Source organism: Artibeus jamaicensis, unplaced genomic scaffold, assembly GCF_021234435.1.
Source record: "Artibeus jamaicensis isolate MK-2021 breed Jamaican fruit bat unplaced genomic scaffold, CSHL_Jam_final contig_585, whole genome shotgun sequence".
NCBI lineage: Eukaryota > Metazoa > Chordata > Mammalia > Chiroptera > Phyllostomidae > Artibeus > Artibeus jamaicensis.
Genome location: NW_026521894.1, coordinates 10,607,931 through 10,625,810, shown reverse-complemented (window position 1 = coordinate 10,625,810; position 17,880 = coordinate 10,607,931). Strand labels below are relative to the sequence as shown.

The 17,880-nt window shown below is 34.9% G+C and overlaps 1 protein-coding gene and 1 pseudogene across 2 annotated transcripts in view; both read left to right on the top strand.

The window, feature by feature from the left end:
• Nucleotides 1-17,880, top strand: part of GRIA4 (glutamate ionotropic receptor AMPA type subunit 4) — a 395,647-nt gene that overhangs the window by 22,770 nt on the left and 354,997 nt on the right. The gene's annotated exons all lie outside the window — the stretch shown is intronic.
• On the top strand, nt 14,296-15,328 carry LOC128628180 (Y-box-binding protein 1-like; annotated as a pseudogene).

Sequence of the window (17,880 nt, the reverse complement as noted above, 5' to 3'; positions counted from 1 at the left end):
GGGAGTGGGGAAGGGGGTTAGGGGGTGGGTGGGCAGGGGAGAACAACGGGGAAAATGGGAACAAATGTAATAGAACAACAATAAAAATGTCACCAATAAAAAATAAATAAAATCTGGTCTCTCTAGCTGGGTCTTAAAAACTGGAGGCCTACTTGCAGTACTTTTATTTTCTATTGAGGCCTGTAAGCATTTGACTTTGTGATCCCTGACAAAAAGAACAAATTATGCAAAGAATAGGTTTTCAGAAGTCACCAGAGAACATATGACTCTGGAATATGCCTCGGATAAGGATGGGAGGTAAGGACTGAAGTGTCTTTGGTTAGGGGGAGATTCCTCAGCTTTTAAGATATTTGCTGAGGCAATGTCCCACTAATACCTTGACGTATTTAAAACAAATCAGAATATAAACATAGAAGCTCCTTGAGAATAGTAACCCTATGGTGTTCTGTCTTATATTTTCTATATTATAAGCAACTATATTTCCATAGTTGCTTAATGATGACTAAATGACCTTAATAAATTAATACATTTTAAATAGAGGAACTTTACTATTCCATTTACATGTATTTCTGTTTGAAATAGGCCTTAAACTTAAGATTTTTTATTAACATGCTTTTCACAACTGACAATATTGTCATTTATTTGAAGTTTTATATATATACATTATATATACACATATATATCCATTTAACATATTATTTTTACTGTCAAATTCAAAGTATCTGATTTTGAAATATAAGCTTACAAATTATTCATAAATTGCAAATCTGCTCAGCAGACTATAAGCAAGCTTCTTAAGGACATAGTCTCCACCTATTTTCCTTGTATCCCCTGAACATAGAACGCAGCGTAGTGTGTAAAGCATAATAAACTCTGAGTAAATGTTTCTGGATGTAGATTTGCATTATTATTCAAGCTGTGGATCCACAGACCAAGTATAATTGCACTGGCATTTGGACACTATTAAGAAAAACGAGCTTATCTGCCATGACAATGCTTTCTTACAAGTGATCTCTAGATATAACTTATTGAACTAACTGAAGCCAATAATTGAAAATCTCTTGGACCACAGAAATCCAGATTCTACAAGTGAAAAGAGCCATATTTCAAACCTAGTTCAATAATAAAATCAGAATCCCAGGCCTGGAAGACACTTTTGGAAATCACATAAATAACAACCAGTTTATCCTTTACAAAACCTTTTATAATAACCTATGTTATTTGATTCTCAATACAATCCTGAGAAATAACTAGAAACATTAGGTTGGAACTCAAGATTCTAGGAATAGCTTGGTGCTTTGTGTTCTTAGGTTACAAATGGACTCTGCCACATCCTAGACATCATGATCTCAGGCAGGTTATTGAACCTTTCTGAGTCTCAGTTTTCAGAAATGCAAAACAGGGACAATAGTAGTAACCCAAAGGGCTGCTCTGAGCTTTGTTCGAGATCTTGTCTGTGAGGTGTCTAGTGCAGTGCCTGCTTCATATATATATAATCAGGCTATCACTAGGGCTGCTTTGCTACCTGCCTAATGTCCTTCAGCCAGGAAGGAACTTCAAATTCAAATGTTCTTTACTTCATTTTCCAGGCTGTTTTTTCCTATTTCATAATAGACCACACATGCTTAAGAGTTGCTCCTTCTCAGTGTCTCAGATCCTGACATTCTTCAAAGTCTTAGGTGGCCTACAGTAACATACTGTGTAATATATGGGCAGTATCTTCTGGACTGGCTGCATGATTGTGATAATAAAAACTTGTCAGTTATAGTCTTTGTATGAACTGAATGTTGGAAATGCTTTTTTAATCCATTATAAAAAAGTATACACACTGTAGAGTATGCATCAGTATTTATTAAATAATTTTGGAGTGTATAATTTGGGGGTGGGATTTGACAAATATGAATGCCTTTGTCTGTATACGTATGATAATAATCCCACACACACATATAATGTTTCAAAAATGGGACATTAAGAAATTAGATGATATATAGAGTTGCTGATGTGTTTGTTCTGAGAGTTAAAACTATAATTTGTTTCTTTTTTAATCTGCAATCAAATATAGGAGTCTTATATTTGAATATTTTCAAAAATAATGTTACCAGAGACATCAGAAATAAATTATTTTTAATTTTCTTTAGAATGCAAAATATAACCAGGGAAATTAACCTATTAACCTCTCTGTAGAAAATTAACTGCATAAAGGTAAAATAAAAATATTGGTACTTGAATTACAATTATACTAAGAAAGTTCAGTGTAAATATACAGTTTGTGACCTGGGAGAAAGCACCAGTATTTGAAAGGGGAAGGCAATACAAAGATCTGTCATAGTGCTGATAAATGACAGTTCCACAATAAGTGTCAAGCACAGAATACATGTGATAAATTTCATTGGTTTTATTTTAAGAGAAGTGACTAAGTAAACTTAATATCGAAATTGCAGAAATTACACTTTTGACAAAGGGAAATACTATGAAGGACATTTTTTAATTTCTGTGAGACTCACAGGGGTGAGTCTTGTCCTGGATTCATGCCATTTCACAGATCATTAGACGCACCAGAAGACACTGCTCCTTCTCCCCATGAAAAACCTCCCAGCCAAACGGTCCCCTCGAGTGACCCTCACTATCGCTGCACTTGAAATTGTGTTATGGCTAAGAGAATGCTTTGACCTTGAATATGGACCAATATGAACTAATTCCCATATTTTAATTTATAACTTAATCATCACAGTAAAATCTAACCTTATTTACTTCCATTATTCTGCATAAACTCAAATCCTAAAGAAAAAATATATATGTGAACATATACTGAAAGTAGTTTAGAAGCAGGAAGATATTGAAGACAACCCCCGTAGTCTGACATGGAATGTTGCCGGAAGACCCAGCAGCTGAGTATTCACATCAACCCAGACAGAGGCCACCCTCCTCACATTTCTGTCATGCATATGGGCAACTCTAAACAACTGCTTTTAATTACTGAGTATATTTATAATACATTACATGTGAATCAGTTTCAGAATACAACCTGAGCAGCTTCCAGTGCAAAGAAAACAAAGGACAAGTGCCTTCTTGCTTTTCATCAATTCTATTTTTATTACTGATTCCCCACATAGAATGTTTAATAGTATAAAGTCTTCATGTTACCAAAGGCAGATAAAAACATTCAGGAAATGTACATCTTAAGACAATGGTGAACAAAATTTGCAAAAGTGTAGATAGTACATTTTTTATCTTTTTCTTATAATTTCCTGTTCTTATACTTCAAGGATTCTTTGCCTTTTTTTTCTTCTTGAAATTTGGTCTTTTAAATTTTGAAGTGGCTTTTCATTGAGTCTCATTTTCTTTTGTTACCCCACCTGATCCACAAACCAGATCATAACATCCTATAATTTCATCCTTTCCCCTTCTCCATAGATATAATGCATTACTAGCCCCTGCATTATCAAGGCTAACATGGAAAAGGCTAATTCCCCCATTCCCCCTAGTATCCCCAGGATTCAGAAGTCCATGTCTACAGTCTAACCCCACTTAGTGTATGTTGTGATGCTTCTGCACTGTTATGATGTCATTGTAAACATATGCTTTAGGGAAAACAATGCTTATTTAATCCACGAACTCTTTGTAAAGAGCAATCCTAAAACAATGGCAGTATCTCTCAACAATGAATCATATCAAATAAAGCACAGAGGCAGAGGAGCATCCTAACTGAACGTGGCTAAAATTGAATCGGGGCACTATCTGTCACAGCCATCAAACCATCCTGTTCCCGTCGGGATGATGTATTTGAATCTTACCACACGATGATTCAGTTTCTTGACTTTTCAGCTGGTATTACTAGAATAGTGACCTCAGCATGTATTAATACAAAAGAATGTTTTTAATCTGATATCTTAAGTGCAGAGACAGAGGAGAATTTAGAGCATTTATAAGATTAAAAACTGTAAAAAAATGCTATTTACCTTTCGTATTTGTACTCCCTACTATTGTAGAGAATTTAATCAAACATTTGGAAATATTTTCCATGAAGCTAGCTAAACTTAATAGTATGAGGAATAAAAAAAAGCTTTGTTGTCCTTAATGTTAGAAATGAAAATGCACATTTAATTTTAATGCATGTTTCAACAATAGTATTCTATGCCTGTGAACTTTAACAATCCTTTTGCTTACAACAGCATAATATAAAAACATTTATTTTAATATCATTGCTGTTTTAAAAGTAATTCTTTTAAGTTTGACTGAATTTCTCTGGGGAACATCTCTGCATTGCACATATTGTATAATATGAATCACCTCAGAAAATATGCATTTGTTAACACAATTATTTATAAATATTTACTGAATGTCAAACAAATATATCATTCCATAGTAGGCACTATGGAGGATTCAAAGACAACCAGATACTCTGCCCTCATGGAGTTCAAAGTCTGAGAGGAAAAATAAAACATATGAGTAGGTGACTATCATATAGACTAAGTAGCAGTAAACAGCACAGTGTGCTCTATAGGTTTTAAGGACAGAAAAAAAAATTCCAGCCAGGAGAATAAGGCACTTGTCTAAAACCTAACAGGTTTTTAACAATCGTATTTGAGTGTTATTATAACATATGGTTATTCTAGAATGTAGGTAAAATAAAATGCAGATTTAACATGAAGATTCTTAGAAGCTAATCCACATGAAAATGATCATGAAGAGCCCTGGCTGGTGTAGCTCAGTGGATTGAGCACGGGCCTGCGAACCAGAGTATCGCGGTTCGATTCCCAATCAGAGCATGTGCCTGGGTTGCAGGTCAGTTCCCAGCAGGGGACTCACAAGAGGCAACCATACATTGATATTTCTCTCCCTCTCTCCTTCCCTTCCCCTCTAAAGATAAATAAATAAAATCTTTAAAAAGAAAATGATCATGAAGGAAGTACTAGTTCCAATTAATGTGGGTATCTGAGATTCTGAATCTTATAAAGGTTTAGTTTTGCTACCAAAGCATCATGCAAGTTTGAACTGATTTTTCTGTGTCGCTTGATGGAAGATATTGATTGCCTGTTCTGAAAGAACTAGAGTAGCTCTTGTGCTGAGTTCTTGTGCAAGAGTGAACTTATGAAGAGCTTCCCTCAAAGAAATCTCACAGTTGTCTATTGAAACACTAATGAAAGCAATGCAGTACTGACAGTGATTGATGTGAAAACAAAGCAGCAGAAAGATCATGCTACTATGAACAGGACGAGATGCTGTGGAAGGCGTGGATCAGAAACATTGTGTTATTGTGCCCGGGTGCACCTACAGACAATACCCAAGAAACAAAGTGTATATACAGCTACCTTGAATCTGCCGAATACCTGTTGCTCTAAATCACATTATTCTATTCCATCAATAATGCATACAGTCACTTAAAAATAAATTTGATAAGTATATAGTAGTGATGTTATCAAATACTTTTCAGGAATCTGTACTTTTGAGCATGTGTTTTTCATCCATGTTTTATTAGTGAATGCTATTTGTACCCCCTTTTAAATAACATGCATGATAATGTAGCCTGGTTTTAAGTTAAACATCACTATTCCTGCCCTGATCTGTACAGCTCAGTTGGAAGAAATGTCATCTTCTATACCAAACAAGATGCAGGTTTAATTCCTAGTCAGGGCACATACCGAGGTATGAGAAGGCAACCAACTGATGTTTCTCTCTTGCACTGAGTTTCTCTCCTCTCTCTCCCCCCTTTTCTCTCCCCATCCCTCCTTTCCCTCTAGAAGCAGTAAAAATATTTTAGGTAAGGATCTTAAAAAATCACTATTTTACACTAATATTTCATAGTGTCTTTATAGATCTACACTTTTACCTCCATTAGATACCTTAAGGTTAACTCCTTTAGAGAATTGCTCCCTTTTATTCAATTTTCTTCGAACTATTAGAACTCACTATCTTCTTCTAATTTTCCAGGATAACATTCATGCTTCCTTTTCCCTTTCCTTTTCAACCTTTTTTATTATGCGAAGCTGTCTCCATATCCTTTTCTATTATCTATTCTCAGTTTTCAAATCAGTGTAGTGCACATAATAGATAATCAACAAATGTTTACATAAACCCAATATTTCACTATTTTCTCTTAAAACAGTGAACCTACCAAAAAACAAACACACCAAAAATCAACATCAATAAGGTAGTAAATACATCTTATCTCCCTCTTACTTGGGAAGCGAATACTCATTTAGTCATATTACCTCCGTGGGAGGGGGGAACATTTACGCCACGCTAAACTTCGTTTAGTGTTCATTCTCTTTCTGTTTTCAAGTTTACTGCTGCTGCATTCATTAAGTCCATTGATTAGCTTTTGAAGAAAAGGTTTTTTCAAGTTTACTAACTGAACGAGTACCTGAATAAATAAAAAAGTGTATTTTTAAATTCTGTTCAAACAAATGTTACTAGTTTTATGGATGAAATGCACTTATGGGATCTTTCAGTAGCTATAAAAGGGACCAGAGGCCTTCAGTCCTCTGGAGGTTTCTGCACCATGTCACAGTCATATGCCCTGTTGATGGCCAGAGTCAGCAATTTCTGTGCTTCACGGTGTTTATGAAAGCAGGCCAAATAATATTGTATGAAATAATTCAAAGAAATTCATCTTAGAAAAATTGAGGACATCCCTCAGTATTTTACTTCAAAATTGTAGTGTATACTTTTAATTTATAATCATGGTACCATCATATTTTCCACTATATGACCATGATAATCAAAAGCCATTACATTGAACTATTAAATGAGGCAGTTTCTTTGATCAGGAAAGCTGAATGAACTCTGTAAAGTCACATGCCTCCTTTATGATACAGCTGGAGTATTTGTCCTGTTCTCTTTACTTTGATTCCAAACTTTCCTCACTGTTCCACAGTAACTTACTAATATAAAGATTACAAATAATCATAAAATTTGAAGATAGCTATTTGATTATGCTTTCTATGCCCTTCAATTTATAGATTGTGTCTTAATCTTTATTTAAATATGAAAAAGAAAATGAGTACACGTTTCCTATATTCATACACGGCTTTCACCTTGTGCAGCATTTGATTTAATTCCATTAATAATGGCTAAAGTTGTAAAATGTTTAACATTTCATAATTTATAAAATATTAGTAGTACTGCAACAAATGATTAGTGGAGAATATAGGTAGAGTATTATTTTTATTATTATGAGAATTTTGACATTATATTAGTAAAGAACTATGTTTCGGCTTTTGCAGTGTCCTCTGAGGTTTATCGGTGATGAAAGGTCTGGTGCAAATTCTTCCCTAACATTCAGGAAAGGTACAGAAGGAAAGACATTCGCTTTTACTTAAGAAATTGGGTATTTCATGAGAATTTCGAAATGATAAAATTGCAAATATAATTTACACTGTCCTTGAATTCTCATAATTTCTTAGCAACACATTGATAGTTGGTACTCTTATCTTGACAGATATGTTAATTGCAAAAGTTATGTGACTGGCAGGCAATTTGAAAAATATACTTATAACAGACTAAACAGTTAAAATCACAGTAATCTTGCCACTGAATAAAAACATATAAATACTAGTTTTACTTTTATAAAAATACTTATTTTTAACATTTGTTGTGCTGTTTTGGATTAACGTTTTATTTTAAGCATTCCCAATAATTATTAAAAATACTATTTTAATTTTGCATGTAATAATTAAGTTTATGGTTGTTAATAACTTAGTAAGTTATTTTTAATTGTTTTTGTTTTTTCCAGTGTTTAACAATTGTAAATAATGATATTATTATATTTTTACTTATGTCCATTGGATATGTTTCTAGGAGAATTCCTGGATGAGGGGGCAGGGGTGTTCTAAAGGTTGCCAGACACTGTGAAACCGCTTTCTAAATAAGCATACGTGGCCATCGATAGTGAGAGACGACGCTTTTCATCACACTTTGTACTAATTTTTATTCACTTTTAATTAGCTAGATGACGAGTTACAGCTAATCGTTTTCATTTTGTTTTGCTTTCTTAGTAACATTTCTTAAAATTATATTTTTTGCTTATTTTTTACTTTTCTATTCATTGAACATGTAAAAAGCCCCAAATAGAACATGTTTTGTAGCATTATTCTTACCTTAGTTGTTATAGTCATTGCAAGCTGCTATGTTTAAAATCATGAACATTGCTTTGTAAGATTTTAATGAGCACTTACAAATGTTTATGAGAGTGTAAATTTATCCAATATCTGTTATGATAATACTGAATTAAGTAAAAGTAAAACAAAATATGACTTTGATTTACCATTTCAATCTGGAACTTTATTAGCACTTAATGAATAAGTAATACAAAAATAATTATTACTTCTATAAGTTTACTAAAATTCTGAATTTAGCAACAATATTAACTTTTAATCTGTGAGTTATAGAGCTTAGATCTAGTGGTAGTTTAACCTAAATTGCTCTGTTATATTAGTCTTTTCCTCTCTACTCACCCTATTTATTATCCTTTCTTCAGATTTTGTTGCCCAGCTCAGGCTTGTCATTGATGTGCATTTTAGAACAAACTTGAGCAGAAAATTGAGAAGAATATTTTTGTTTAATGACTTAACTAAGATTAGTATAGAGAGCATTTAAATGGCAACAGACTTGGCAGGTAAGACATTTCTGATTTTGGAGATTTTTTTCAATCTCTCAAGAATCCTTGAATGTAACAAGATAGAGAGTATTTTCAAGCATATGGGCAACCATATGATATCATTCCACGTCATTCCTGATTTTGGTCATGTGAATCCTAAGGGACGTTTCATGTCTTTCATCACTTTCGCTGAAAGCCCAGGCGACATAGCCACCTCTCTGTCCTTTAGTACCTTGTAGGAGGAAAAACGTTCTCCAGTCCATGTTAAGCAGTGTTACCTGTGGTCTGTTTCTTTTCTTTTTTTTGTTTACTGGGCATCTTTGGGCCTGTTGTTATTATGAGAGGTTGGGGGGGGGGGGGGCCGGTGCGTAAAACTGCCCTTTACAACCCTTCTTCTGTGCTTTCCCAGGAATCCACATTTGAGAGAGGAGAAGTGGGCCAAAGACATACCAAGAACACATGTCACACTGAACTGAGTCACTTATGGAAACTCTATTCATGAAACAAACTGTTCACCTCAACTCTGTTAAATATTATGGTGACACTCTATTCATGCAATTGGGTCACATCCAACCCTACCTGGAAAGTTAAGGAGTGACCCTTATTCCTAAGACTTGACAGTCATGTAAAAGCAGCAAAGGCATTAACAGGACTACTGCCAACATAGCAAGTCTGCAAATATCTAACTGGTACTGGAAGCTTTTCTCCCCTATCCACCCAACCACTGAAGTTCTAAGGAAAAAAAATGTCTAGCGTGACCTGGATCACATGTCCTAGATCCTAAGGAGATATAAGAGCACAATGGCATAAGATAAAAATAAAATAAAGGTTTTTTTGTGCTGAAAGTAAGAAAATTGAAGCCCATACAAAAGAATCGTAACATGTTCCAGGTATTACTTTACCTAGGCAAAAGAGGATGAATGCAACCCTTGATACATGCTACCCAAATTGATAGGAAGGGAAACTGTATAAGAAACATGAAATTGTTTCTAGGAGCCTCTACTAACAAAATCTATATAGATGTAAGTAAGGCCTGGGGGCTAAGCAATGGGCGGCCCCCAGAAGAAACAAGACACTCCTAGCTTAAGACCTACACCCTACACCAGCCAGAGAATTTCAGGCGCAGCAGAGCTGACAGGAGGCAATGTGGTTATACTATTTTGGTTTGCAGATTCAGCTTCTTAATCAGGAACTGTGGCATGAAGGCAAAGCTGAACCAGAAAAGACACAGGCAAAAAGAAGCAAAGGAATAAAACTTTGTAGCTGCAAAAAAGAGGACTGCACAAGTCCAGTTAAAGAGGATTTTGTGACATAATATCTTGCTTGATTGGCTAACTATGCCAAAGCTGAAGGATAAAAAAATTCCAGATATGCCCCTGTCAGATGACTCGACTGATTTGGGGAGAATATGGGCAGAAATAACAACTGGAAGGCAGCTGTCCTTTGCCTCAAGCCCTGCTTCAAGCAATGGGGCAACTGGATAAATCCCCAAGTTGAAAGAATAAAGGAAAGATTCCAAGAACATCTGTTTAAAAAGCAGAAATAAATGACAATCCATCAACACTATTTGGGGACCATTAACAGTATTGGGTGAAACTTCCCAGATTCAGAAGTAAAGAATATAAAAACAACAAAAGCATAAAAACATGGTAAATCTAATATTTTTGGTTAAAAATACAAAAAAAGAACTATAGCACACAAAAGACAAATGAAGAGTATGTATTTAAATGTATATTCTAAAAAATTAGAAAACATTCTAAAAGCAGGTTTTTGAATTCATAAGAAAATTATAGACCATGAATTCTGTGAAATGAATTACAAGCAGAAACAAGAGATTTCAAGGGATGAAAAGAAGTAGTCAAAATTAAGTAAAGCATTTGATGAGAAAAATAAAATCACTTCAAAATTTAACCCACATTAGCAACATCAGTGAGTAGCTTAGCATTTTTAAAAAGCTGAATAAAATATAAGGAGAATAGAGTGGAGAAAATAGCACACAGTAGAGAGCTACTGAACCTAAGTAATGATAGAGTAGATATTATAGCTTTGAAAGATAGTGTTGATTAAATATGAAAATAAATGTCATTTCTGAATACAGGGGAAAATGCAATAATTGGAATAAGAAACTGTATCTGGGACAATATTCCTAAGAAACTATTTATGTAAAGAGTTTGTTTCTTTAAATATATTTTATCAATTATGCTGTTACAGTTGTCTCAATCTTTTCCCTTTTCCCCCCTCCACCTAGAACCCCCCATTTTCTCTGGCAATGCCCTCTCTTTAGTTCATGTCCAAGGGTCATGCATACAAGTTTTGACTACTTCATTTCTTGTACTGTTCTTAATATCTCCCTGCCTATTCTGTACCAATGTATTTGTGCTTCTTAATCCCTGTACTTTTCTCCCATTCTCCCCCTTCTCCCTCCCAAAAGGTAACCATCCAAATGATCTCCATCTCTATGATTCTGTCTTTCTTGTTTTCTCAGTTTGGTTTCTAGATTTAATTTTTGACTGTTGTGAATTTATTGCCATTTTAATATTCAGAGTTTTGATTTTTTCAAATAAGTTCCTTTAACATTTCCTATAATAATGACTTGGTGATGATGAACTCCTTTACCTTTTACCTTTACCTAATCTGGGAAGCACTTTATCTGCCCTTTGCTGCTAAATGATAGCTTCATTGGATACAGTAATCTAGGTTGTAGGTCCTTGCTTTCCATACTTTGAATACTTCTTGTCAGTACTTTCTAGCCTGCAAACTTTCTTTTGAGAAATCAGCTGACAGTCTTATTGGGAACTCCTCTATAGTTAATTATTTGCTTTCTCTTCCTGCTTTTTAAGATTCTCTGTCTATGTTTAACTATTGGCATTTTAATTATGTGTCTTGGTGTGGTTCTCTATGCCCATGTTGTTTGGATTCTCTATGCTTCCCGGGCTTGTATGTCTATTTCCTTTGCCAAATTAGGGAATTTTTCTTTCATTATTTTTTTCAAGTATGCTTTCAATTTCTTGCTCTTTCTCTACTGGCAACCCTATGATTCAAGTGTTGGTATGTTTGCAGTTGTCCCAGAGGCTCCTTAGCCTATCCTCGTTTTTTTTTCCTTTTTCTTCTTGCTGTCCTGATTGAATTCTTTTCTTCCTGGTGTTCCAGTTCTGTTATTAGATTCTTGGCGTCATCTATTCCATTGTTGATTCCCTGTAAATTCTTCTTTATTTCACTTAATGTAACTTTTATTTCTGCCTGGGTCTTTTTCTTTATCCTGTTGAAGTACATAGTGAGTTCCTTGGGCATTCAAATAACCAGTGTTCTGAACTCTGCATCTGATAGATTGCTTATCTCCATTTTGTTTAGTTCTTTTTCTGAAGTTTTGATTTGTTCTTTTATTTGGGCCACATATAATTGTCACTTCATTTTGATAGCCTCCCTGTTTTTTTTCTAAGTATTAGGTAGAGCTATCATGACTCCCTATCTTAATAGCATGGCCTCAGGTAGAAAAGCACACCTGTAAGTTGAATGAGGTAGAGCCTTAGGTAACCACTGGGGAGGGGCAACCTGTGTGAGCCAGGAGATGGAGTCTCAGATATGATGTTGCTGCTCTGTGTTGGGGAGGGCTCAGAGAAGGGACAAGGTTGTTGCATAGCCTCTGGAGTTTCTTCTGGGTTGGAGCTGCTTTCCCAGCACTCACCCTGGTGCCAATTACTTTAGTTTCTCCCCATCTTCCACTGGTGAGCTTTCCAGCTGCTGCCTTAGTGCTAGAACCCCAAGAGAGTAGGTCTGTGTAAGTCCTAAGTTCGTTGCAGACCCTTTAAGAGGAGACTCCTGAGAATCCCATGGTTTATTCCTCTTCCACAACCCCCACTGATTTTTACAGCCAGAAATTATGCAGACTTATCTTCCTTGCACTAGAACCCTGGGCTAGGGGGTCTGCTGTGGGGTTAGGATCCCTCACTCCCAAGATATCTCTACCAATTTTTACCTACCACACATGAGTGTGAGGTCTCCCATTCCACATCTTGGTGTCTTTTCCCCTCGCTCCTATCTGAGTGAATGTGATTTCCTTAATTCCTTGATTGTTAGACTTCCCTACAGCTCAATTTTCTGATGATTCTGGGGGATAGTTGTTTTGTAGTTTGGTTGTAATTTTTGCTGTGGTTTTTTGAGGAGGCAAGCCATGTTTACCTACACCTCCATTTTGACTGGAAGGCCAAGAGTTTGTTATAATTTAAGCAAATTTATTAGAGAGTGGCTGAGATATGCTCTGGTCAACAGTTTGAAGCTGAGGTAAAGAAATATTCCTATCAGTCATGAGGAAAATTTAGGGAGGTTACCTATAAGAAAAAAAGTATCCTAGGTTAGTCCCACACATCATCTTACCTATATTAGCTAAGAGAAAGCAATGTGACATAATCTAAAGGTGTTGAGGGAAAAACTGTTAGTCAAGCATGTGTTACCAAGCTGTGTGGTTTCTTCAATACACAAACCATATCAAACATGCGATCATTCTGGACATAAATGACCAGTTAGCTCTTTCTAAAAATAATACTAGAAAATGTATTTATCTAGAAAATGTTAACACTAGAAAGTGTTACACTAGAAAGTTAACACTAGAAAGATAACACTAGAAAGTGTTATCAACTACTTAAATTTAATAGGAAACTTATGGTATGGAAGATATGTTGGTAAAATAATTATTTAAATTATGTTAGTCATAAAGCTCTAATAATTACTGTTAAAAATGGGAGCAAGTTTAATTCTTGAAATATAGTAAAACTAATATTAAAGATATTTTACTATTACAAAAAGACAATAAATTTATGAAAATTTATAGAAAACAGAAAGAAAATGACAGTGAAATATTATAATAGACATTGTTAATAACTCAAGTCACTGAGAAATAAACATATTATGTGGAGGTATAAAGGTAACTACCAGTTCATATTTCCTCCAGGTTACTAGTCAGAAAAAGCCTAAAGAGTATCTTAAGTCATAAAAAACATATAAAATATTTTAAAAATCAAGGAAATAAAAATAGAGGATATGACAATATAGGCTGGACATTCATATAATAAAATATTATATATTGTCAATTATTATATGCTGTTTCTTACAATGTATAAAAATAGTGTCTTATACTCTGCAGAAGCAATGTATTCAAATATCTCAGAGAGTTTAGAAAGATAATATTTGAAAAAGTATCAGGAAATGCAAAGAGAAGCCAAGAAAGGGAGGGTGGAGGGAGAGAGTAAAATATTCTGGAGGAAAAAAAGGAGAAGTAAGGAGGGTAGGAGGGAAAAAATTAAAAATTATAACAAGGAAAACCAGCATGAATGCACCACTTTTGTAAGCTTTCAGCCTGTGCCTGATAGCTCACTTAATTCTTTTTACCACTTGAATAAGGACTATATCATTGGCATCTTACAGACTGCAGAATAGAGAACTAACAGATTTGCTCAGGGCATCCACAGTTTATGGAAGGCAAGACTGAGGTCCACTTTAGGCATCCTGACTCCATTCCCCATGATCTTCACTGCCATGCTCACGCTATGATGGTTATCAGACAGGGTTGATGTTATTGCAAAATGGCATTAGAGAAGATAAGAGAGATCTGGTGAATTCCATCAGAGGTGGGAGCAGAAAACAGACCCAGAAAGCCCTGACCCACTGCACCTCTGCCACCTGCCCAGTTACCAACCGTCATGCTTGGAGAGGATCCACTGCCCAAGCTGGTTAGAGTCACCACCACCGCAACCATGAGCGGCTAAGTTGGGACCCAGCAGCTGTGCACCCTCTCAACCTGGGGTGTGCCCGCACGCCCCCACCCTCAGCAATGCAGACACCAAGCCATGTACCTGTGGACAGATGGAAGGGACTGGAGACCAGAAGTCCTCTTATAAATCATATGTGGCACCTGCCAGGATTAGAGAGGAGTGAGAGAGACAAGATGTTCATTGAAAGGCAGTATTGGGAACAGTAAAATGGTTTGATATAAGAAACAGATATGGTTTCATCAACAGGGATGACACTAAGATATATTTGTACACCAGACTGCTATAAAGAAGAACAATCCCAGAAAGTACCTTGCAATGTAGCAGATGGAGAAACTGTGAAATTTGATGCTGTTCAAGAAGAGAAGGGTGGAGGCAACAAATTACAGGCCCCGATGGAGTTAGAGTACAAGGCAGTACATATGCAGCAGAACGTAACCATTACAGATGCTATGCATGTTCGCAAGGGTCCTCCTCCCAATTACCAGTAGAATTATCAGAATTTGAGAGTGGGGAAAAGAATGAAGGTTTGGAGAATGCTCCAGAAGCCCTGGCTGAACAGCACCAACCCTACAGCAAGTGTGGGTTCTCACCTTACTACGTGTGGATACCTTATGGGTGTCCACCACAGTATTCCAACCCTCCTGTGCAGGGAGAAATGACAGAGGGTGCCGATGATCAACCAGGGTGCAAGAGTACAAGGTAGACCAGTGAGACAGTATATGTTTGGGTCTATAGGCCAGGTTCCACAGGGGCCGTCCTCACCAAAGACAGCCTAGAGGGGATGGCAATGAAGAAGACAGGGAAAAGGAGATGAGGCCCACGGTCTGTAGCCACCTCAATATCAGTACCATGACAACTTCAACAACAGACGCAAACGCCCAGGGCAGAAAATCCTAAACCACAAGATGGCAGAAAGATAAAAGCAGCTGATCCACCAGCTGAAAATTCATTCTTTTCCTAGGATGAGCAAGGTGGGGCTGAGTAAATTCTGGCTAACCATCTCTACCATTATCTGGTTTAGTCATCCAACATGAACAAATTAATATGAAACTCCAACAATAAGAAATTAACAAAAGATTAGAGCTGAAGGCCTTAAGTGCTTGCTTTTTGCCCATTTACCTGGTAACTAGAATTATCTGCATTATGTTTGCAGCATGAGTTTTTAAATTATTTTTAACATAACAAATGTCTCTTTTTCGTAGTGGCATTTCGTTTTAAGGCCTGGTTTTTCTTAATGCACCTTTAAAAAATTTAAAATTGTTATACATCTGGTCAAGTTCAGATATTTAAGAACCTTATTTTTAACTTGTAATAAAAGTTTACAACTTGAGTTTTTTTTTAAAGTAAGCAAACTGCAAGCGCCTGTTAATAAGTCTTAAAAAGAAGATAAGAAAGGTCACTTGCTAATTAGAACTATATAAATTATAAGTCGCAATGAAGTTCTTCTAAATCTTCACACACCAAACATATTATTGACATGTATAAAGAAAATAACTATAAACAAATTAGAAACATTAGTAATAGTAAACCATAATATATTACAAAAGGAATAAAGCTATAATGGATTTAAAAGTAATGTATTTAAAAGTATAGTCAAGTAGTATTTAAGGTATTTATAATATAATATAAAAAATGTGTATTTTTAGCTAAATATCTCTGAGACTGTTTAGCATTTACATTTATAAGGTCTTTGAAAAACTCAGAATAGAACTTAAATTCATTTAGAAAGTAATGTGTCATTAAAATTATTTCATCCAATTCTTAGCCCTTGATTGTATTTTAGTAGTGTTTATTATTATTCCATTGGTCTGACCATTCTATTTGACAGACAAGATTTAAAACGGAAATAAAGTGCTTTAGCTTTCTTTTTGTTGTACATTAACATTGGCCCATGAATGTGACCTTTATTTTTTGTCATATAACTAAAAATAGCCTATGAAAAGGCACATGCCTGTTTATAACAAATTAACTAAATTCAAAAAAGACTAAACATTAAGGATTGTGAGATTTCATACCCTGGCTTTATCATGCACTAATAGGGGAAGTGTAAATTGGTTTAAGCTTTCTGAAAAACAATTTTATTTATCAAGAAATTTTTAATATTTATAAGCTTTGGCAATAAATTACTAAATACTTCAGTGACATGGATGTAGATTTCAGCATTATTTATAATATCGAAAATTTGAATGCAACCTAAAGGTACAAATATAGCAGAATGACTAATGAAATAATGAATCACCCACACAATAAATTCATATGAAAACATTGAAAGAATGATACCAATACTTTTGTATTATCTAAGAAAATAGCTCTTAGAGAAAATATTAAGTTAAATATGAAACTCAAGAAAATGTATATAACCTTCTCTCAACCATACAAATAATTACATGAGGAAAAGCCATTTAGGAAAAAATGCCAAATTATTCACTCAGTCTTTCTGAATGTTAGGAGGAGAAGTAAATGATGTTTCATTAAGCTATTCTACAAATGTTAGAAAATTGTAATTTCAATATAGTGGAAATATATGTTTTTTGTTTTTTCAAGTTTCACCTTTCTGGAGAGAGAGACTGACTGTCAGATAAAATAAAGCCGATTGTTCTATTTCCATGCAATGGAAATTCCAAGCATCTACAGCACTGTTTAGGCTTCCTTATATTTAAAGTTATTGCTGAGAATGGAAAATAGGACACCAATTATGAAAATGTAGAAGATTTTAAAATATTTTATTATGTAACAACCAGAAAGTATAAAACAAGTTTTCATTATTGAAAAAGACAAAAACATAAAACTCTTAAACATCAAGCCAAATAAAAATTTTACAGTCTGAGCAGAGAGTTTCAAATTTTAGTATAGTGAAGAATCTCTGAAAAGACACTTTTTAATACTATGAATTCCTCGACTTAGCCTCAGTTACATTGATTCAGCTAGTCTGGGATAGGGCCCAGGAGCTAGAATTTTTGATAAGTATGTAGGCCATTTATTCAGATGGTGCATGAAGCACACTTACTTTAAACTTTCAAATTATAAGCTGGCTTTTCTTGTAGAAATCTTAAAAAATAATATTGTATATAAACATCTCACTAAAATTAAACACTGTGTGAATAGTACACAAATTATCTTCAACAGACCCCTCAAATAGCAAAATTGTATCCGTCAGTAAGATAGACACAGTCTGGGAAAATACATGGCTATTAGAGCAAAAAACTTGCAATTTAACTTATTGAAACCAGAAATTTATAAGAAATCCAAATCTTATAACTTTTACATTTTAAAAATCAAATTTCAGGCAGATCAGTAAATACAAGCAGAAAAAAATTTAGAATTGGTAGACATAGAAATTCACAAAATATGAATTTTCATGCTTAACTGATAGTCAATGAAAGTACTATTCAGCCAAGCCAATCAACTTAAGTACTTCAAATACTACTTTCTTCAAATAATGCCACACTTTGAATTGGCACACAATACCTTTGCAACACACAGCTACATTGAGTGAACTGAAGCATGTGTATT